The sequence below is a fragment of the Chelonia mydas genome, chromosome 2 (genome assembly GCF_015237465.2).
Source record: "Chelonia mydas isolate rCheMyd1 chromosome 2, rCheMyd1.pri.v2, whole genome shotgun sequence".
NCBI classification, from domain to species: Eukaryota; Metazoa; Chordata; order Testudines; family Cheloniidae; genus Chelonia; species Chelonia mydas.
Genome location: NC_057850.1, coordinates 70885108 through 70908248, shown reverse-complemented (window position 1 = coordinate 70908248; position 23141 = coordinate 70885108). Strand labels below are relative to the sequence as shown.

General features: G+C 40.8%; 1 long non-coding RNA gene across 2 annotated transcripts in view; it reads left to right on the top strand.

Annotated features, from left to right (window-relative positions):
* LOC122464475 overlaps positions 1–21594 on the top strand; it is a 250274-nt gene extending 228680 nt beyond the window's left edge. For both annotated transcript variants that reach the window (XR_006288547.1, XR_006288551.1), the window contains one exon: positions 21276–21594. This is a non-coding gene — a long non-coding RNA (uncharacterized LOC122464475). The remainder of the gene's footprint in view (positions 1–21275) is intronic.
* The last annotated feature ends 1547 nt before the right edge of the window (positions 21595–23141 follow it).

The window sequence follows — 23141 nt, the reverse complement described above, 5'->3', positions numbered from 1 at the left end:
CGTAAATATGGGTTTGGGATCCAAGTTTTTGACACCTGCTTTTGAAAGTATGAGCTGAACTTTTCATAGGCTAGGCTTCCTGGATTGGGAGAGAGAGAATGAACTCTGTCCCCTCCCCCCACCACTAAACCTGGTCATTATGCCAGCAGATAATATCTAATCAGATGCATTTCTTGGGTTAGAAACAACTTGAATTCTTCTCTTCTTTGAGGTAAGAGAAGGGAATGCTGACTCATTACAATATACTGCTGTTCCTAACTGAATTCTAGTAGAGTTTAAATGCCAGACATGACAACTATTAAAAATATATAAAACTTCGTACTATCACCAACACACAAACATGATCACATAACCTTAATTAAGAAAATCACATTGACTTGTGGTTCCTCAAACAGTCAGAGAAGCTTATCCTTGTGTTAGGTATTTCATTTATCTTACCTGTCTTAGAGGGAGCACTAGTAGATCTTAAACTCAAATTGATCAGCTTATCTTGCTCTTGTGAAGGAGACAATTTCTAATCTTAGTTTTCTGTCTAGTAAACATGCTCACAAGAAGCATTTGGTGTAGCAAGAGCAACACACTCAAATATATTTTTTTCAGAGTAGCAGCCGTGTTAGTCTGTATTCGCAAAAAGAAAAGGAGTAATATATTTTTGGCTCCTTTTCGCTTATAAGACTCAGAGTAGAATCTTGTAGAAGGGGGAATAGCTTGTTAAAGGCATTGCTGATTCACATATCAAACAAATTAATTATGCATTATCTAATTGGGCAAAAAAATGCTAGATTTTTATCTTCATGATATAATCAACATTGTAAAATTAAAACACTTCAAATAAAATTGATTCTGAAAGTGCAGGATTTGTAAGGCCTGCATCCACAAAGGGACAAAAAGAAATTGCGATGTTGAGTGTCACAACACCCAACTTTTAGGCACTTAAACTAAAACTTCCTGTAACACTGTAATCCACAAAACTCCAGTTAGGTGCTTAGGCTCCCTACCCAATGCATTGGAGAGGTAGGCACCATAGAATACAGTTAACAAAAGCCAGCATGCTAGGCAGGGATCTGTCAATGAGCAAGCAGGGCTTAGGATATAATATCCAAGTCCAGGCTGCAGGGAGGCACATCTCTACTAGTAATCCACAATTGGAACCCCTCCCTGGAATCAGGTGGCTTACTCATCTAAACTGTTTGTTGCAGAACAAACTAGGTGCCTTCTTTACTCCATGTAAAATAGCAAGAGGAGTTGGTGCTGGAAGCTGGATACTAACTTGGGATGTGAGAGACACCAGTTCAATTCCCCACCTCTGCCTGAGTGTGACAGGCTTTGAACAGGGGTCTCCTACAATGCTGAGTGCCCTGACCACTGAGCTATGGCATTCTGATAGGGGACTTCCTCATTTACCCCTGTTAAACTTTTTCCCACTGTGCATAACTACTTAATCATCAGACGAGAGAGTGACTCTATTGCCTAGTAGTTAGGGCACCCACCACACTTACTGTAATTACTCTAATATTACTCCATATTGGAACAGCTTTAACAGACTGAGGGAGACCCACATCAAAATATCCTGTAACTTAGCAGTTAGAGCACATTCCTGGGACAATATGAACAAGGGTCTCCGCCTGCTGCCTGAAGAGAAGAAAGGTGTGGGACTTGAACCTGGGTCTCTCACAGTTGAGTGTTCACCTTACAGCTCAGTATCTCCTCCTCCGGCAGTCAGATTCTGAAGAGGATCTGACCTAGCAGGCAACCTCTGAGCATGCCTATCAGACTGGGGCCCCACAGATAATGTAAGTGCTCCTCTGCCTATCTTCCACAGTTCATGGTTTGAATGGGGGCTTAGGCAGGAGTTAGATACCTGGGTGGTTTGAGTGAGGCAGTAGCGCACATGCCAGGAAGCAGAAAGTTAGGGACCTTTACTAGCAGAAGCCTAAGCATGGGATGAATTTAGGTGCCTACAGTGAAAGGCCCAACTAAGTGGGGGGTTTGTGGTTTGCAGCGGAGCCTAAAACTGGGACTTGGGTGGATCTGGGCCTAAATCATTCTATTAACATGGGTTTGCTTGTGCTGCAAGGTACAGCTTTGTGTCACTACAGGAGGAGGATGCCTGCTGCTACACCCCTTCATGATGTGTATCCCCCCCTCACAGGACACCCAGCAAGTTTTGTTGCCTGGTGAACTGAAGGCTGCACCCTCCTGCCTGGTCCCGCTAGGTGCCTTATGCCCTCAGAGTTGTAGAGAGAGCATAGCGGGGCTTGTATTTGCATTCCTCTGCTGTACAGGCTTGTCATGCTCTCCCAACTACTTGCGTATCTACAGAGCACCAGGGTGCAAACTCTTCATAAAATTAGAAGACTGCCACCTACTCGAGCAGGTTCTAACCTCATCCAGTGGGGAGCAGTGGTACCATTGTAATGCGAATTATTTAAACTATAACTTCCCAAGAACAGGACATTGTTTTATTGTTCCTTGTGAATTACAAGTTACCTCTGTTTTGAGAGGCATCAAATTGCTGTGAGAACCAAGAATCCTCCTTGGGTAGCTAAGTGCTGTCTACCATGTTAAAAGGGAGCAGTAATGGTGAGGACACAAGGAGAAGGTAGAACAAGGAGTGGGGGAAGTCTCCCCGCATCTTTTCTGTCCCTGGCTCACTCTGCAGAACTTACAGCCTGTCCTCTGGAAGTAATCTTAGCCATCATGCGTGGTGCATTACATCCCACCATCAGCTGAACCAGCTGTAATTTTGTAATACTTCATATTAAACAACTTTTTTCTATCCATTGAGTCTTTTGGAAACCCTTATCCATTCATCTAACTCAACATTCAATAGTTTCCAATATCCAATTAAAATTATGGCTAATTTAAGACTTAATTCCTATTTATTATCTCTTTATTCAACAGCCCTGGACCTGCAAAAACAAGTAGCGATTCTTAAATAATTATCTTGTTAACTCTTGACAGATATTCATAAAAGGACATTGAGTCAGTCTCACATCACTCCCATAAATCCTCCACTGCCTTATTGGACTCGCTCTCCGAAGAAAATTTAGGGTTGGTCAGGAATAGAGAGGTTATTTTACCTTTGTTCTTGGCACTGGTGTAACTGCTGCTGGAATACTGTGTTCAGTTCTGGTGTCCACAATTCAAGAAGCATGTTGATAAATTGGAGAGGGTTCAGAGAAGATCAGCCAAGCAAAAGGCCCTGCAGCTGCACCTGCTCAGTCTGACAGCCTAATAAGTACAGCTGAGCTGCATCAACTAGACAGCCTGATGGAATGCTTTGCCTGATTTGGCTAAAGAAGTGATCAGGCTTGCTCTTATACACAACAGCGGTAGTTCACTGGCTGCTCAAAGTATTCACCTGTTGCTGTGTTAGCATGTTATTTCTGCCTTGTTCCAGTCCTTCTCTTGTCTCTGACCTGAGCCAGCTCAGCCTTTCCTCACCTCACTCCAGGCTACCTGGTTCTGACCCCGAGCTTCAATTCATTGCTGTTGAATCCTGGTTTAAGCATTAGGCATGACTGCCCACATCCCAGTTGCTTGACAAGAGCATTGAGAATGATTAAAGGATTAGAAAACATGCCTTATAATGATTGATTGAGCTTCTTGAGTCTATTTAGCTTAAAAAAACAAAGGTTTAGTCTAGAAGTACCTAACTGGGAATAATATTTAATAAGGGGCTCTTCAGTCTAGCAGGGAAAGGTATAACAAAATCCAGTGTCTGAAAGTTGAACCCAGACGCATGCAGACTAGAAATGAGGTGTACATTTTTAACAGTGGGAGTAATTAACCCTTGAAACAATTTGTCAAGAGTCATGGTGGATTCTACATCAGTGGCAATCTTTAAATCCAGATTGTATTTTTTTGCTTGGAGTTATTACAGTGAAATTCTGTGTCATACAGAAGGCCAGACTAGATGAGTGCAATGGTTCCTTCTGGCCTTGGAATCTGTGAAGTCTGCCTTCTTGACTTCCAGCAGTGTGTGGTTGGTTTATTTGTGTGCCTCCTCCCCCTTACTCCCTGTAGACTCCTAAACATTTGCTGTTGCAATGCTCAGCATCACACCTCCTAAGCCCTTTATGAATATGGTTGGCAGGGCTGGGGGAAGGACCCATACCATATGAGGCATGGGGTGTGGCTGTTCTAAATATTGGCGATACCAAGCACCTGAGAGAGAGAAAAGGGAGGAGGCTTAAGCCACCTTGTGGGGAAGGGGGGAAATACATTTCACATAAGAGCTTAATGTTAACTTCATTTAGGTCTCTGCAGGAGATTCTATTGTGCAGCAGTGATCTCCATACCTCTTTCTGATCTGATAGATACATAAGAGCAAACATTTATATGCAAACTCTAGCATTTCTCAATCAAAGAAGATCCTGGGTTTACATTCTACTGTATGTTAAATAAAAAAAAAACATGTTTACTTTCAGATGCAAATTGATTTTTAGAATCATCTGGTTGTCAATTTATTAAAGACATGATGTACTCCATAAAATACATGTCCAAGTACCTTTACCCTAACCCCAATACCTTTGGTATATGGAAGAGAAGGGGTATATTTCTTCCAGCTTTAGGTGCCCTAGCTGATTTGTGTGTGTGTGTGTGTCAGGGGCTCTTTCTTACAGCAGCAGGCCAAAATTCTGTCTCATACAAAAATGGATACTTAAATTTTTGTGGCATTAAAAAAACAACCTGAATGGGACACAACTCTACAGATACTACTTAAGGTAAAATTAAAAATGGGCCCCTCTGAATAACAAACTAACTACCTCCAGGAAATATAGCACACTGGGACTAACCTGAGTTAGGGAGGAGTCAGTTGCTGTTCTTTACACTTACAGGGGCTGTGAGAAATAGCAGTGAAGCCTGCATCACTTCCGTTGTCTTAGATCTAGCTCCCCTGCTCTCAAATTTTAATGCTGTAGAAAATTTCAGTGAGAGATTTTCAGTTTCTTAAATCTTTGTCAGCCCTGAAGAAGAACATCTGTGTTATTGTAACTTATGTTGAATGCTGGTAGCTTTTTAACGAGACTGGCTTTCACAGTGTGTTATGCAAGCAATCAATCCATTGGTTAGCTGAAATCATAAATCCTGTTCAGGCGGTGATGTTCTCCATATGGGATTGCTGGCATGAGGAAAGTATGTGTTCTGGCTTCCCTTTCTGCCACGTATCTGAAGAATTGACACTCACTTCTCTCATGGTCTGTCTCTAATCAGGCTCATAATATCAATTGTTGAGCTACTGTATATGAAGCTGGTGCTGTAAAAACAGCACAGCTCCTTTTCCATTGTTAGTTAATATGTACCAGAAGCTGCAGGAAAAAATAGTGCTGCGTACAAAATCTTCAAAGAGATGACGGTCAACTTTGCTACTCTGACCATAATTTAAGTAATCAAATAATTCAATACATGGTAACTCTTAGTAGTCATTGCTTCTATATTGTAGTATTAAAAATACCTGGGTTGGGGGAGGGTACAAAACAACAATGTTTAATTTTTGCCACAGTGCCCAAAGGCCAGAAATATCTCTCTCTTTTTTTTTTCATTTCTCTGTAGATTTGAATCTGATCTTGTTTCTCTAGAAAATCTGGATTAAAACGGGCCCCTTCTTGAGGGAATAGAGCAGCCTTTTTAGCCAAATTGCTTTCATTGTAAAATCATGTGGTATGTGCATCTTAATATATCTCAATAAAAATTTGCAAAAGATGAAATTCTAGAGACACACAGGTGAATTGACACTGAAGAGAACTTCATGGAAAAATTGTGTTTAAATTGTAGAAAGCTTTTATCAAATCCTTAAACAATATTGGTAGGGATCAACTTTGTTTTTTAATAGTCTGACGGGGTACCTAGGATGGCCCACACTCAGAATGCCACACTTTGGGAGACAGCAAGAATTTTGATAGGAGCAAACCACCAGTTTTGGGGGATTATCTATGATTAGATTCACCAAGCCAGTAACAAGTGCTTCTGCAGTAACACACTGGTTAACCAGAAGCCAAACACAATCCCCTGTAGGCCATCCAGCCCTTGGTTCCCATCTAGACAAAGAGTCTAGTCTGTTATAGAGAGGGGTGATTGAAAATTGAATTCACCATATGTGTGGGGTTTTTTTCTAATCCCAAAGGATCAGACACTTTCTCCAGGTCAATATGCATTACCCAAATATCACACTGTCACCATCCCTTAGTAAACTAACTAAAGATTTATTAATAGATCATAGACATCTCCTTCCTTAGAATCTCCTTCCTTAGAAGTTTTTAAGGTCAGGCTTGACAAAGCCCTGGCTGGGATGATTTAATTGGGGATTGGTCCTGCTTTGAGCAGGGGGTTGGACTAGATGACCTCCTGAGGTCCCTTCCAACCCTGATATTCTATGATTCTATGACATACAAATAATTGGAAAGTCCTTATATCACTTGTAGCAGTGATGGAATAGACTGCTGGCTTGCAAAAGTCTCTCTGATAACTTTCAAAAGATTGGAAGGTCCTCAGTTCATAATTCAAGATGCTCCTTTTAGTTGTACATCCATAGTCCAGAAAATTAGAGCAGAAAAGAGGCAAAATGGAGTTGTCTGCTGTGTCTCTCTCATAGCCTTTGCCATGTGCATGGAAACTTTCTGTCCCAAACACAGCCCACAGCCCCTGTGTATGGCAAGTTACTGGCCCAAGATTGAACGTGGATTCAACAAGGGCAAGTCATGCCTGACCAACCTGATTGCCTTCTATGATATAACTGGCTCTGTGGATATGGTGAAAGTGGTGGATGTGATATTTCTTGACTTTAGCAAAGCTTTTGACATGGTCTCCCACAGTATTCTTGCCAGCAAGCTAAAGTATGGATTGGATGAATGGACTACATGGTGGATAGAAAGCTGGCTAGATCGTTGGGGTCAACAGGTAGTGATCAATGGCTAGATGTCTAGTTGGCAGCCAGTATCAAGTAGAGTGCCCAGGGGTCGGTCCTGGGGCCAGTTTTGTTCAACATCTTTATTAATGATCTAGATAATGGGATGGATTGCATCCTCAGCAAGTTCGCAGATGACACTAAGATGGGGGGAGAGGTAGATATGCTGGAGGGTAGGGATAGGGTCCAGAGTGACCTAGACAAATTGGAGGATTGGGCCAAAAGAAATCTGATGAGGTTCAACAAGGACAAGTGCAGAGTCCTTCACTTAGGACGGAAGAATCCCATGCACTGCTACAGGCTGGGGACCGACTGGCTAAGTGGCAGTTCTGCAGAAAAGGACGTGGGGATTACAATGGACGAGAAGCTGGATATGAGTCAACAGTGTGCCCTTGTTGCCAAGAAGGCTAATGGCATATTGGGCTGCCTTAGTAGGAGCATTGCCAGCAGATCGAGGGAAATGATTATTCCCCTCTATTCGGCAATGCTGAGGCTACATTTGGAGTATTGCATCCAGTTTTGGGCCCCCTACTACAGAAAGGATATGGACAAACTTACAAATGTACAATTATGTACAAAAATAACTGCATTCCATAACAAAACAACTTAAAACTTTACAGCCTACAAGTTAACTCAGTCTTACTTCTTGTTCAGCCAATCTCTCAGACAAACAAGTTTGCTTACATTTGCAGGAGATAATGCTGCCCACTTCTGGTTTACAGTGTCACCAGAAAGTGACAATAGGTGTTTGCATGACATTGTTGTAGCTGGCGTCTCAAGATATTTACATGCCAGGTGCGCTAAAGATTCACATGTTCCTTGATGCTTCAGCCACCATGCCAGATGACATGTGTCCACACTGATGATGGGTTCTGCTTGATAACTATCCAAAGCAGTGTGGGCTGGCGTATGTTCATTTTCGTCATCTGAGTCAGATGCCACCAACAGAAGGTTGATTTTCTTTTTCGGTGGTTCGGGTTCTGTAGTTTCCGCATCAGAGTGTTGCTCTTTTAAGACTTCTGAAAGCATGCTCCACACCTCGTCCCTCTCAGATTTTGGATGGCACTTCAGATTCTTAAAGCTTGGGTGGAATGCTTTAGGTATCTTTAGGATTCTCACATTGGTACCTTCTTTGTGTTTTGTCAGATCAGCAGTGAAAGTGTTCTTAAATCAAACAACATGTCATCATCCGAGACTACCATAACACAAAATGTATGGCGGAATGCAGGTAAAACCATGGAGCAGGAGGCATACAATTCTCCCCCAAGGAGTTCAGTCACAAATTTAATTAACACTTTTTTTTAAACAAGCATCGTCAGCATGGAATCATTTCCTCTAGAATGGTGGTTGAAGAATGAAGAGGCATACGAATGTTTAGCATATCTGGCACATAAATACCTTGCAATGCTGGCTACAAAAGTGCCATGTGAACACATTCTCACTTTCAGGTGACTCTGTAAATGAGAAGTGGGCAGCATTATCTCCCGTATATGTAAACAAACTTGTTTATCTGAGTGATTAGCTGAACAAGAAGTAGGACTGAATGGACTTGAAGGCTCTAAAGATTTACATTTGTTTTTGGGGGTTTTTTTTGGAGTGCAGTTATGTAACAAAAAAAATTCTAAGTTGCACTTTCACAATAAAGAGATTGCACTAAAATACTTGTATGAAGTGAACTGAAAAATACTATTTCTTTTGTCATTTTACAGTGCAGATATTTGCAATGAAAAGTAATATAAAATGAGCATTGTACAGTTTGTATTCTGTGTTGTAATTGAAATCAATATATTTGAGAATATAGAAAAACATCCAAAAATATTTAATTTCAATTGGTATTCTATTGTTGAACAGCACAATTAAAACTGTGATTAATTGTGATTTTTTTATCGCCATTAATTTTGAGTTAATTGCATGAGTTAACTGCGATTAATCGACAGCCCTACTAAAGGAGATAAGATATATATGATATTTTTAAGGTAGAACTATTTGCTTAACTCAGCTTCCCATTGACTTCAAAGGAAGCAAAGTGATTCTGAAAATCCTACATTCCTTGTTAAGTACAAGCAACACTTCTTATGTGGGTGTGGTATAAAGTATTCTGAGTGAAACCATCCTGCTGCCTATTGACTTCAATTGCCTTTATTTATTATATATAATACATAGACAAAACACTGTCGGCCGAAGTTTAATACCACTGTGTTAGTTGCTGGTACTCTCCTCCCCAAGGATTGTTTGAACGTAGTAGTTCCCTCGATTTAATTAAGGGTCATATTTGTAGTTACTATTTGAAACACCTGTTTTAATTACCTGTAAAATGAGGGTAGGAGCTCCATTTGTAACCTAGCGATACATCTTTCATAGCAGATGTCTCCCTACACTTGCAGCCAGAGCTATAGCATCCAGTCCCATAGCAAGCTGCCAAGGGTGACCCAGACAGAATTTATTCCTGGTACTCTCAGTATACACAAAAAGAAAAGGAGTACTTGTGGCACCTTAGAGACTAACCAATTTATTTGAGCATAAGCTTTCATGAGAAGTGAGCTGTAGCTCACGAAAGCTTATCCTCAAATAAATTGGTTAGTCTCTAAGGTGCCACAAGTACTCCTTTTCTTTTTGCGAATACAGACTAACATGGCTGCTACTCTGAAACCTGTCAGTATACACAGTTACTGCAGAGTGGAGAAAGTAGTAACCACATGGTAATAACAAAGCATGTAGCCAAACATTCTTTGCCCTCTGTGAAACAGGGCAAAAAATATAAGGCTTAAGTTAGAAGTTATAAATTTTTCCTCATAATCAAATAGGTAACACTAAAGAGATGAAACAGATCAGCAAGAGAGGGCAACACCAGACTTGACTTCAACTCAGACAGTGAACCGGGGCTGTTCATAGGGGAATATTCCTCCTGTTCTAGAAGAAGAAAGTATTCACTTGTGTGCTTTTCTTTATAATCCTGCCCCCCCACCCTCCCAAAAAAAAATTATAAACGAATTTCTACTCCTAAAATCTCTCAACAGGCTTACTGGAAAAAATAAAACTCAAAATTGAATCTGAAATCGATATTGAAGGGGTGACTTTCTGTGTAGGGTTGGTTGAAAACGTTTCAAACATTTTTTTTTCCAATGGAAAATTAGATTTGTTGACTAAATAAAGTCTTACCTAGAAAGTGTCTGTTTTCTGTGGAAAACTTTAATTGTACTGAAAATAAAACAAAACCAGTCTTCAGCACAATTTTTTGCATAACAAGTCAATGGAAAAATCTGACCATTTTTCTTTATTATTAAAATGAGGGGGACCTAACTTCTACCCACAGCTATTGGAAAGAAATAAATAAATGGTGTCATTCTTGTTGCACTTGGTGCTGTAGAAAAATGTGATTCCTATCCCCCTGGGTCAAGCTGTGAGAATAAAGATTTTTCAGTTTGCTGGCAATTCCAGGTGTGGGGTGGGAAATGACCCAGAACAAACCAGTTTGTTTTGATTTTGAGCATACTTTATTTCTATATAAATTAAAAATAAAGGAAACTTCAAAACAGGCATCTTGAATTGAAAAATCAAAATGGCAAACACACACAAAAAAAATCTTGACCTCTTTGTGATTTTTAGGGTTGGTTTTTTTTTAACCAAAACAAGCCAGTGTTGGTTTCACTAAGTTGCAAAATATTGTGTTGCCAAATTTGCATTTTTTCCCCTCTTTGAACACAATTTTGATAGAAAACCTTCATCCAGCTTACAATCAACTCTGAAACAACTCACTTACGTGAGTAATGGATAATGGGGAAAAATTGGGAAAATGAGGATCACAATATCAAGCTGTTACATAGGTTAGTTATTGTATAATAGCATCTAGACAAGCTTGGTGGCTGTTAATTCTGTTTTTATTGTACCCTAAATAACTTAGGGTCACTTTTTTAAATGTCAACAACAAAAAACTTACCTTACAGGACTAATAATGACTCAGTTGTAAGAACATGCATGATGCAACATTGGACTAAGCAAGCTATCTCAGTGTCTGCTTGGATTCAGGGTATGAATCTGGGTATGCCATTAAGACCATATCACCAGTTCAGATGTTATCCAAGGCCATTAAAAAAAGATAAGACCCATATGATATTTAACTTATAAACATAGTGTTGAGAGAGCACTTTCTTGAACACTTTTATTAAATTCAGCTAATTGTAGATATCTTAAACGTATAAAAGTTTATTATATAAGTTTATAAAAGTTTGTTATATTTCATAAGATATTTAATTAAATATAACTTATTAAAATAATTACTACAAATGGATAGCCCTTATAAATATGTACACTGACTACATCCTTCTGCATGCAAAACTTATTAGAGCCTCTCACAAACTTCTGTGGAAAAACTGTTTTTTGCGGGTGGTGTGGGGTGGGGAGGGTATCAACTCTAAAAACTTAGTGTTCCATCCTCCAAGGCTGGATCCTACACTTCTTGAAATCAGTGGGAGTCAAATCAGGCCCTGGGAGGGCAAATGAACAGAATATTATAATGGGGGGAGGGGGGAACGGGGATGGATGTCACATAATAGCTAACCCCCTAGCACTACTTTCATGTTTTAAAGTTAAACATGTTCATAAGTGTCTGCAGATTTGGGGATTGTGACAGTTTAACAAACAGCTCAATATTAGTCGGAGCTTTTCAATTTCTTGGGTGGGATTCTGGTCCCTCTGAAGTCTGCTGGAGTATTGCCATTGTCTTCAGTGAAGTCAGGATTTCACTCTTGTCTCTTCTTGGTTGTCATCGAAAACATCCTGTTAACTGCACAAGATACCAAACTGATAGAAACCTATATTATACAGTTTTATTCATTCTTAATGACATTCAGGTTGACTTGATTATAATATATATAGCACTGCTTTCTCTCATCTCAAACTCACAAATGTGAGTTATAAGCCCTTTTTGACCTCTGGTTTTATTTAATATATCTCCTCTCCTCTCAGTACTCCAGTATCTTTTCACTTGCCAAACCTCTTGAAGGACAGAGGACAAACTATGAAACTAGCAAAGTTTATCTTCTAGCTGGTTTTTAAAGACTCTCTAATGAGAATGGGTAGACATAAGAGCTGGGAAATCTATTCTACCTTTGATGCATGCATATAACTCCCATTAACTTTAATGGGAGTTATGTGCATTTTGAGGGAAGATTACATCCCTGGGGTCCTGTAAGTGAGAGTACTAGTTCAGTGGATGTGGGAAGCTTCAATCTTTTTCACTTGAAGGCATTTGTCTGAATTGCCTGTAATAAAAACAGTCTGTCACTTCTTAAACCTTTCTGTGCATTGTTGCATTATTTAACAATTTCCCCCCCTTCTGCAATAAATTCTTCATACCTCTTTCATTGAAGCTACAGATTAAAGACAGTAACTTCTATTTTGACGTCACATCTAAATTCCAGTATCAGGCTGTAAGTTGTTCATTGGCATTAATCTTATTCATATGGTACATGAATGGGGTCTGGAGGTACTTTTTTTAGAGGTCATTCCCCATAGTAGTAGTCATAGCACCTGGTTTTGACTAGAAATTCAACTTTTTCACCCCCAGCTTAGTTCTCTAAAGGCAGGCCAATTTGATTTTGACTACTTTGTTTTTAGCGAGCTGTTTCACAATGTGCCGTAACTGAAGATCGCATGTAGTTTGCAAGGAAGCCTAGGAAAAAAATATTTTATTGGCTCTCTGTGCTTGTCTATGGAAACATATCACGGTTTTATTTTACCTTATGCTTTTTTGGGGTGGAGGGATGACCCACTTACCAGATAGTGTTTATATAGCAAGCATATGAGAAGCATTGCCTTGCAAGTAAACAAGTATTGTTTGCCTTATATACTACATGGCTACTAGTTCTCATAAATGTTAGTCATAACATTTTAGTGTGTAACACTGCAGTCCATAGTCTGGCAATTCATGCTTCCTATGTACAATGAGATAGGTCATCCAAAGATCTGAACAACCCTCAGGAAGGCAATTGTGAAGAGATGTTCTACAGAATATAGGCTAAAGGAAATTAAAGACCATGTTTTGTTCTTCACCTCTCAGGAGATGAAGGAGCACAAAGGTGACTTTAAATTATCCTGTCTCCTCCTGGATTCTAGACTGCTGCAGAGTTTGATGCAGCTCCCAGCATCAATGAGAAGCCCCAGAGCTGCTTTAATTAAAGCAACTTCCTCACAGCTGCCACCGTGCTGCTCCACAAGTCAGAATAGCAGAAGAACAGAACATTTGGCCTGCTCCCTCTTGCGCTGCCCTCTACTGTTCCGGAATGCTGCTCTGCCTGGGGCTGTGAGGTGGCTGGTCTAGGGGTGTCGCTACCTACACCACTGCTGTGCTGGGAGGTAGTCTCTGGAGGCGACTTCCTCTATTGTTTGTCTCTCCACAGCTCTGTAAAGGGGCTTTAATGTGGGGGAGAGCATTTGACCTCAGATCTTCTATTACTTGTGACAGCTGGTGCAGAAAGTTGTTCTTGAAAGATTTCAGCCCAGTTTTGCAGCCAGGAGAAGTTTGAATAAACATACAAAATTTTAGTTTCTTAGACACATTTAATCAAAACCCTGAATCTACCTATGTCCACCAATTGCTGCTTTCTCTTGTGTATTTCATCAAGTGCACTTTTTCTTAAAGTTCGCAGACACCTCTCTCCTACCCCTACAGAGTAATTGGCTTTCCCAGCTGTTGTATGATTACTGCAAGGGACAGAGAATCCAAGTTCAGCTGCCAGTATCTTGTGAGGCTCTTCTGTATGAAACAATGCACAGTGAATTATGACAGCAATAGTCCCTTTGAAAATATTTGTTAACAGCTCTTACAACAGTTTTGCTTGGCTTTTTCCCTCCTGGGAGTCAGGCAACAGTAACTAAAAGTAACTAATGCTTTGAGGTCCATATCCCCGAAGCTTAGGGTCAGACCTTCTTAAAATGGATCCATAGTAACTTTATCCTGATATAAACAACAATCATAGGAACATACTACAAATAGCATTTCATTTGATAAATTGTATATCATCCTAACACTGAAGGAATTAACATGTAACACAAGTAGTAACCACTTATATTCTGTTTCCTGTCCCAAAAGTTCCTCAAAGACTTCCACTCGCATTTTGTCCCCAATGTAAAACATCCCTCTAAGGTTATGCATCATAGTGACTTTTTATTTTTCAACTAAGAAGGGCTAGGTAATTTCTCTGGAACCCAATAATGCTGCTTAGAGATGAGATGGAGGTGTCAATGAAGTGGCACAAAATTACCTCAGTCCCTTGCGGCTCAGACTGTTTTAAGTTTGACCATATGGATTTGACGACATTACTGTACGTGTCCAAATGGTGAGACAAAATAGAACTCCCTCTAGTCATAATCTTAAACTTACAGTTCTTTAGAGTCCCTATTGTATTGGCTCACAAGGTCTTAAATGGTCACAATGGCTCAGTCAGCAAAACTCCAAAATGCGGGGAAATGCCATATCTATCTTGATCTTCCTGGGATAAGCAGGCTACTGAAAAGACAATAAAAAAGCTCTTTTCACTTAAGCCTAGCTGTAGGCAGGCATATGCTATAAAGCATGGAGTGTAACTGGAGTCTTGGAGGAGGGGGGCAGACTCTTTTGTTTCTGAATCAGGACCCTTAGTAACATGCTGTTGCTATAGATTTGGATAGCTAATTGTGCATACACTGAGAGTTGTGGTGTCTTTCCTCCGATAGATTGGATGGATACTGCGGATGGGCTGACAGAGGAAACAACCTGATCAACTAATTTGTGAGTTTTAAAGATTCTAAATTGCTACCTATATCCCTGAACTCAGACAAAATTATATTCCCATGAACTGCTTGAAATGATAGACTAGTGCAGTTTCTCTCTGGTCTCTGTTGAATAAAGCATTTTTTTATTTTTTTTAAGTAGGTGTTCGCTGGTCACTGAAAGAACTCTATTGCAATTTATTATCTCAATTTTCTGTGCTCTATAAAATGTCCTATCATTAAAAGGACTTTCCCTTGTATTTTATAAAATGACTTTTCTCCCTAGTGGGATGTGTCAGTTGAACTTCAGGCAATTAACCTCCACACATCATCATCAGAGTCCCGGTAAGAACTCATGGCAAACAGCTGTAAGTCTCATCATTCTAATCACAATCTATTGATGGACAAAATGCTGTGACCTAAATATTAAGTGCAGAAGATATGTAGCAATAAAAAGGTAGTCTGCCTAAAGAGAAACACTGATATAGGATCAGGCTTTCAAAGAAGGCTGCTCAAAGCTTTTAAAGTGCTCTGTTTTTTCAGTTTCTCCACAAATTGCAGGAGGCAGCTCCATAGATCACCCAGAAGTACTGGGTGAGAGTCTCAGATGGGGTAAATGTGCTCCAATCAACACCCAACTAAACCATATGAGAATCTAGCCTATTATTTAAAGATTGTGGTGCAGACTCTACCGCTGTTACAACTCAGTTGTGCCACCTGGATGGCATGAAGTGGTTGTGATCTAGTTACTAACTGCCAGCAGAGAAGTTCCCTGGAATAGAGGGAACTCCCTGTTGATGCATCTATACTTCTGGTAGGCCCTAGTCTGCTGCTAACTGCCTCTGCCCTCCCACTTCTGGCCTAGGGGCTTGGTGGCACTTTGTTTTGCCAATCCTTCACTCACGTAGAGGTAGTTATATGCTGCTACTGGCATAGTATCCTCAGAAATGGCCAGCAGTAGTTCTATGTGGTGCTAAAGCCAGGCCTCTGAACCAGGGAGGCAGAACCAGTACCAGCTCTCTGACTTTTTTTTCCCCATCCAATCTCCTGTGCTGAGCACAGCTGTGGTACAGGGAGGAATCTGTCCCTACATTATATTTTAACAACAAACTATTAACCTTTCTCTTTAATTTGCCCCTTTTAATTTTAAAGTGGCCTCTCAGACCAGGAGTCTGAAGCAAGCCGCTGTCCCAGAGGAGAAGCTCTGTGCCTGAGGGCCCAAAGACTAAACTGCCCTTGCATTGACAGACTGTTCTCTTCCCCCCCTCTCCTCCCACCTGTGCTCACAACTTTTCCAATTTGATAAGAAGAGGTTTTTCTGTTGGCAGTAGAATCTCCTACACCAGGCACCAAAGCAACCTTGCATATCTCTGTCATCCTGCATCAGGAGACAATATGTCAAAAGGATGAACTTGCATCTGATGCTTGGAAATAGCTTAACTGTCTTAAACTTTTGGGGCGGGAGGGGGAGGAGGAATCTCTCTGACATGCCAGATTTCCACAGAAAGGCAAAACTTGGAGAGAGCTTTATATAATGGTCAGTTTGATTTCTTAGGACTTGTCTATACAGCATGTTACTGCATGGCAAGGCAGGTTGTGAATGCACAGCACACAAGCTTGTGGCACAGTAACATCCTTGCTGCTACAGTGCAATGAAAGTCTGAGTGTTCAGCAAGTTACTGGGCTATAGATTTACACCCTGGATTGCTGTACAGTAACTTGCTGAACAGACAAGCACATAAATATTCCATTGTAACCAACCTTAACTCTAGGTATTGCAATGTGCACCACCTCTTCTACAGAAATAAACTCCTCTCGCACCCCAAAAAGCCAGTCTTGCCAATGACTTTAGTGGAGCGAGGATTTCACCCAGGGAGGTCAATACAAAAAATACACTAAGGGTACAAAGTGAAACACACAGACTACATGTGGTGGTGGTGGTGTTGGTAGGGTTGTGTGGAAGTTGCTGAAACTTGTAATACATTTTATTACGAAATTCTGACCATCTCACCTGCCTTCTGCTCTCTCATGTCTCTCCCTGGGCTTGTTCTAAACTTCTAAATCAGCTGAAGTTTCATTTTATTGCTGCTGTTGCTTTATCGTTTCTGATTCTTAAGTCTGCTTTACTCGTATTTGCCACAAACGGTAGGGGAGGCATCGGCTTCAGAGTTTTCAGAAAGACATTAGCAAAAACCGTTGAAAGTTCTACTAGGCTAACAGAATACAGGAAAGTCCAATATTTAATATGTGTAACTCGCTAATCAATGGGAAAAACTCCCACGGCTGGGCAGAGGAAGGTATTTCATTTCACAGAGTTTCACTATTTTGAAATGTTGGTATCAATCCAATTCAGAAAGAAAAGCAAAAATTTCCAAATGGTCCATGAAAAGTGCAGCCCCAGGGCAACCATATGGTGGGTTATCCTGGAGCTGCAAACCCAGGAAGCCCAGACTCCTCACAACCCACCAGATAGCTTCTGGGAGAACTTCATCAAAATAGAACCATTTCTGTCAAATGCTTCAATGTTGAGCAATTGGAAAACCCTGAAAACATGTTTGTTAGAATTTTTCCAACCAGCTGTACTCATAGGCCATTCAGTCAATCCCTGGCACCGCTAGATTCTCTCCTACTTTAATTTCTAGTTCCTGGTACAGTCTAGTCTGAAACATCCTCACTACTGTGACTTCTATTATGCTATACAGCCCTGGTTGGAAGCTACTCCACAATCAAATGTCTTTCTGTCATGGAGCTTTTCTTGACATTCAGCATTCCTTCCTTTTTAGTTTTACTCCTAGTTATACTTGCATATCTTTAATTCCTTTCCATGGTGTTTTACACACTTCAAATATAAGGATGGCCATTATGTCACAACTTGGTCAATTATGTATAGTGTTACCTCTCAATTATGTATAGTGTTACCACCCAAGCAGTCAGTCAATATTTGGGGCCTTGTGGGCCTCTTTCCATTAAGAGGAGAAACTGATGATGTAGGAGAAAGAGAGAGCCTGGAGTACTGGGCCTGGTGCAAGATCTGAGGCCCGAACCAGAAGCTGTGACCCAAAGTTAAGCCGTATATTAAAGCAGATCTTTACAAGTTCACTATCTGATCTTGGCAAAAGTATTGCTAGCATGGCTAAAACACAGGCACCCCTAAGAAGCAACAGTTCTTGGGTATGTGTGAGAATACACTCCAGAAGATTAGCCCAGGTACATCCTAGCCTAATACCAGATAAGAGGGTCTGCTAGAAGTAATGAATAAGGATTTGTGCCCAAGACACCAGGAGCATGATACAAAGGGAGGTAACAAGCAGATGTCATGAAACATGTAAGCTGGTATGAGAGTTCTTTGTCTCAGTCTATAAATATTGGGGTGCCTTCCTTTAAGCCTTTGTGAGGCCCTGGGTACAGCAGAAATTCCCTCTGCTGACTGAGCCATTCCTTGCCACTGGACACTCATGTTAGTGTACCTGTAACCATGGAGCCAGGGTGCTAGTACTGTGTCTTGAGGGCAATAAACCTGGCCGAGTGTCTTTGTCATTGAACCATGCCAGTGGTCCTTCTTTCTGAATAATATTATTGAGGTCTGCTGAACCAACTATCTGCGCAGGGCTGGGACAGATCTGGAGAGAGCACAGACACACTTAACTGACAACCGATGATAGTCCAGTATTTCTTTGCTGTGATCCTGTTTAATTACAAAGTAGGTGCACAAAGTCTAGTTTCCCTGAATACAGTAAGAACGTTCCTCATTCATAATTCCAAGCCTGCCTTTCCAGGCAGTGAAAAACCTTCTAGCTTTCTCTCCAGGCTATACTACTAGTCTTCCTTTTGCTGCATTATATGGACACACATATTTCTACCAATCAGTACTCAGCCACTGCATTTGCTTTCAATCCCCCAGGGGGGCTCTTCTGGCAGGTGGCTAGTAGTTCCACTAGCAGCTTTCTCTGAGCTCAGCTGTGCAGGAGATGGTATACGGTATATTGTACCACATAAAAGAATGCCGCTAGAACTCACTAAAATGGATCTCTTAACATGGAAAACTGTCTACTACAGTATTCTCTCTTGCTTGAAAAATCACATCATTCAGAGTCTTTCAGCATATGCAAACTCCAGGTTTCAATCTTAATGAGTGACTGTATTTTGGGAACAAGCAGTAGCTTGAATTAAGATTCATATCCCGAATGAAAGCTAGAGACAGAGCTGTGAAACAAAGCTGAACAGTGCTGACATTTGTACGGTGAGCTAAATGTGTTTATAAGAAAAGCAGTGCTGCTAGCACTTTACTATGCATTAAATAATGATTTACAATATTAACAGGGATTTTCCCCCCAATGGAAACAATTAATAGAAAATGACACTTTCATTAGGCTCTTTTAAAGTGTTCTGCAGAATTAAATAGAAAACAGTATGTTTGTGTAATACAGAAATCTGTAGCTAGCTAAATATTCACAGAAAGTATTTTATTTTCTAATTATTATGGGACTGCTCTTCTGAAGTATTCCACCAAGAAATAAACAATTTTATACTTATATATTGCTATGCAACTTCAAAATGTCTACCAACATTGCTGAGTCATCAGCCAAAACAATGGGGTCCTAACTTTAATTGAAAGCCTGGGGGCTGTACTACAATCTATGGAGTTTGAGGGGGTAGGAAGGGAAAGAGATGCAGTCACCACTTTAAAAAAACTCTGGGGACCAAAATCCACCAGTGAAAACAATGAGGTTGCATTAGTGTACCTAAAGGAAGAATATGGGTCTGAAAATAGATCTTTCTTAACAACTTGTATTAAGATATCTCCATTTGAAAAGTGGGGAATCCACATAATTGTGGGCAGCAGAATACTGTTTATTTGTTGCTGAGTGAAAGGGACAAAACGGAAAAATAGCTCTAATTGTCAGGTAAGATGGCCAAATCGTGAAATATTGGCCTCCTTATGCACATGCATTATGATAGCCTTCAATTACATGAACACACAATATCTTTTTCTACCTGCTTCATTCAGTCCACTGCCTCATTCAGTGCTCGGGCTAGCTGGTGCTCATGGAATAGATCACTGTTCAATATTTTTTCATCCTTCAGTGTGTGGCCCTGTGCATTATTTACCACACACCTTCAAACTTTGTATTAGACACAGAACTATTCATTTCCTCTTGGGCTTTTTTATGATGGACTCACCGTAGGATCTTTTTGATTTCCTGACCATTCACTAATCTCTCTCTTAACAGCACCCCTTTAAGGTAAAATGTTATCTCCATTTCTCAGATGAGAAACTGAGGCATAGAGAATATGGCCAAAAATTGAGCACCCAGTGTTAATGGATACAATAATTAAAGATGTTAAGACTTTTTAAGGGTGCTTAGAGTTATATAATATATCAGATGTTCAGAGGTCAATGGGATCTGCGCACAGTAGCAGCTGGGAGTGCTTAGCACTTCTGCAAATCAGACTCCAGCTTCCTCAAATTGGGCACACAATTAGTAAGTGTGGCTCACTTGACTTGCCCAACATCACACAGGAACTCTGTAGCAGAGGCAGGCATATAATCCAGTTATTCAGGGAACCCTTCAACTGCCTTAACCAGGAGACTATCCTCTCCCTAATTCATTGACTCCACACCTTTCAACTTCCTCAACAAATGAGGCTGAGCTCCTACAAACAAGTCTACTTCACAGAGCGCAGTCTGTCCTGCACACTGACTGAGGCAGGGGTCCTGTGGGGAAAAATGGATATGGTCATATAATTAAAGATTGTCATAAAGCATAAGATTAAGGATGCTGAATTAAGGTTGCACAGACAGCCTCAATTCTGGCACTTCCTAACTTCTAGAGTGGCTTGTCTCTGCAAGCTGAACATTCCTTTAAAAGAGATGGCTTTGGCTTTTCTATGGCTGCTTTAAAAATATAACTAGGAAAACAAATTCTCTTATGTAGAACCATAATAACCCTTGTCTCTGTCATCTCAAAATCTGGGAGTGTTAGATCCACAAAAGAGCCCAAGAGATGGAGGACTGAAGGAATAACAGGCAGCAATAGAAGGCAGTTGAACTCTATCCACTAGAGGAGGATAAGATGCACGCTTTGCTAGTGGGTTTTGCAGCTATTTGCTAGACAAGACTCTGGAGGAGTGTAAATACTCAAGAATCCTGCAGTAAATTCCAAGTTCCAGAAGGGAGTGTATCCAATTAGTTTGGTACCCTTAGGCAACCTTAATTGTAAGCATCGCAACCAGCTCTGTCTCCTCTGATTTTTCTGATAAATGTATGGCGAGTATGTTTATAGCCTTCCAACTCATTTAGTTAAAATAAGGCCTCAGTAACTTAGGGTTTTATTCTGGTGCCCAAGTCCCACATTCGTGTCCATGAGCTTGGCTTCTCTAACAAACTCAAAAGAACTCTGTGATTGCATAAGAATGCTGATTCTGGACCCTGTGCCTGATGCTTTCCCACCCCTCCTTTCCCTTCCGCCTCAGTGTTGGGGGAAGACTGACTGGAGCTTATGCTCAAATAAATTTGTTAGTCTCTAAGGTGCCACAAGTACGCCTTTTCTTTTTGGAGAGGGAGTGTGTGGCAGGCCCACTCCATTTATCCTCCACTGTCTTTATTCCATTAAAGATCCTGTTTCAGTGACAGAAGCAGCTCTAACTCTCACTGGCACTCAGGCTGGCTCGGAGAATCAGGGCAGCAGAGTCCACTCTGGTTTCCTCCTCCCATCCTATGCACCAAGCACTGGAAAATATAGGAATAGGAGCATCAAGGCCAAAATATTCTGCGAAGCAACAGAGAACTTGAAGCATCTGTCTTGTTCAGGATCAACAACAAAAATGTCATGTTACCAGGTAACTTGCCCCTCCTCTGTTAGCAAACTTAACTGGTGTATTGCCAGAGCTGTATTAACATCATTACTGATGCTGGTGAACTGAATAAAACAAGACTGCCATGTTAAACCCAAACCCAGTTACCTCAGTTCTCTAGACTCTTCCTTTTCTTCTTACAATATTTGTTTTGGAAGTGTTTACCAGTAATATAGTCCAATTGCCCCATGCCATGGAATTTAGAATCATCTAATAGGAAAAACACAGGAGTTCAGCAATGTTGCTTGCAAGCATAGAAATCACTTGAGCTATTCAGAGGGAGCTCTGGTACTCTGGGTGAGATCCTTGCCACTTCAAGCCCTGACAGAGGGGGATGAGGGAGATGTGCTGAGGAGTTTAAAGATAGGGTTGCAGCATGCAGTGCTGTACAAATTCCAGGCAGTACTGCAGCTTATGTGGCTTGCAGGATTCAGCCCCTGGAACAGTGGAGGATCAACAGGGTACAGAGGTGGCTATAAGCAACTTTCCCCAAACCTCTCACCGCCCCAGGTTATGCTTTTTATGCTGTGCCTCGATCAGGTGCAGCACAGAATCTCATCATTCCTGATGGAGGATAAAGGGAGGGAGCTACTATGCATACGAAAAATGAGTGATCTTTGCAGAGAACTTTAGAGTAATACACCTTCCAGGCTGAAGATAACCACATGGAATCTTTAAGCTGGTAATGTGGGACTTGGACCACCTCAGGCCTTGATTCAGCAAAGCATTTAAGCATATGCTTTGGTGAACAGGGGTGCTTTGAAAATTTCACATTAAGTCTGACTCAACAGAGAATCTCATCACAGACTCTAAAATTGCAGATGCACATTTTTTCACAAAGACTATCTCTAAGTTTTATAAGCAAATTGCATTTTTACTTACAAAACAGAGATGCCTAACTACCCACTCTGAATCGACAAAGCCGTTTTCTCACTAGTCTGAGGTTCTGCACTTTGATTTTTAGAGCCTGCTATTGCAAACTTGGCCAGAAGTGCTCTCTAATTTCAGATTTAATCAGCTAAAATACTTTACATTAATACTGTAGTTGGAAGGCTTTAATGATATATTGTTAGTGCATTTTTAAATCTTTCTCTAGAATAATATAGACTTCAAATGAATCAGTAAAAACAATTCAGCCCCAAACAAATAAACTGTTCATTTCTGTTAAAGCAGTACCTAGAGACAACAACTGATGTCAGGGCGGGCCTCATTATATGAAACATTCTGGGAGACACAACCTGCCTGTAATGAGATATACTGGTCATTTAAGGAGGGGGGTAGAAACACTGTTACAGGAAGCTGAAACAAAGTCCCAGGAAATACCCTTGTAGCTGAAGAGAGAGAACAATCTCAGGGAATTCACAGTAGGAGAAGGAAACCGTCCCTTTAAAGGCCTGGGGCCAAGAGCCCAGTAGTGTAGGGTGGGGCAGGGCTTCCTCTCTTCCAGCCAATCAGGAAGCTCTCTGGAGGGGACTACATATGCTCCATGTGGGGTGGCAGAAGAGCCAAAGATAAGTGAGATCCTTTGGTTTGCAGTAATGGGGAGGACTACTTGGAACTGTGGGCAATTATCAAACAAGCCCTGATGGAGAGTGGTGATACTCCTCTATTTTAAAAAACAAAAAAA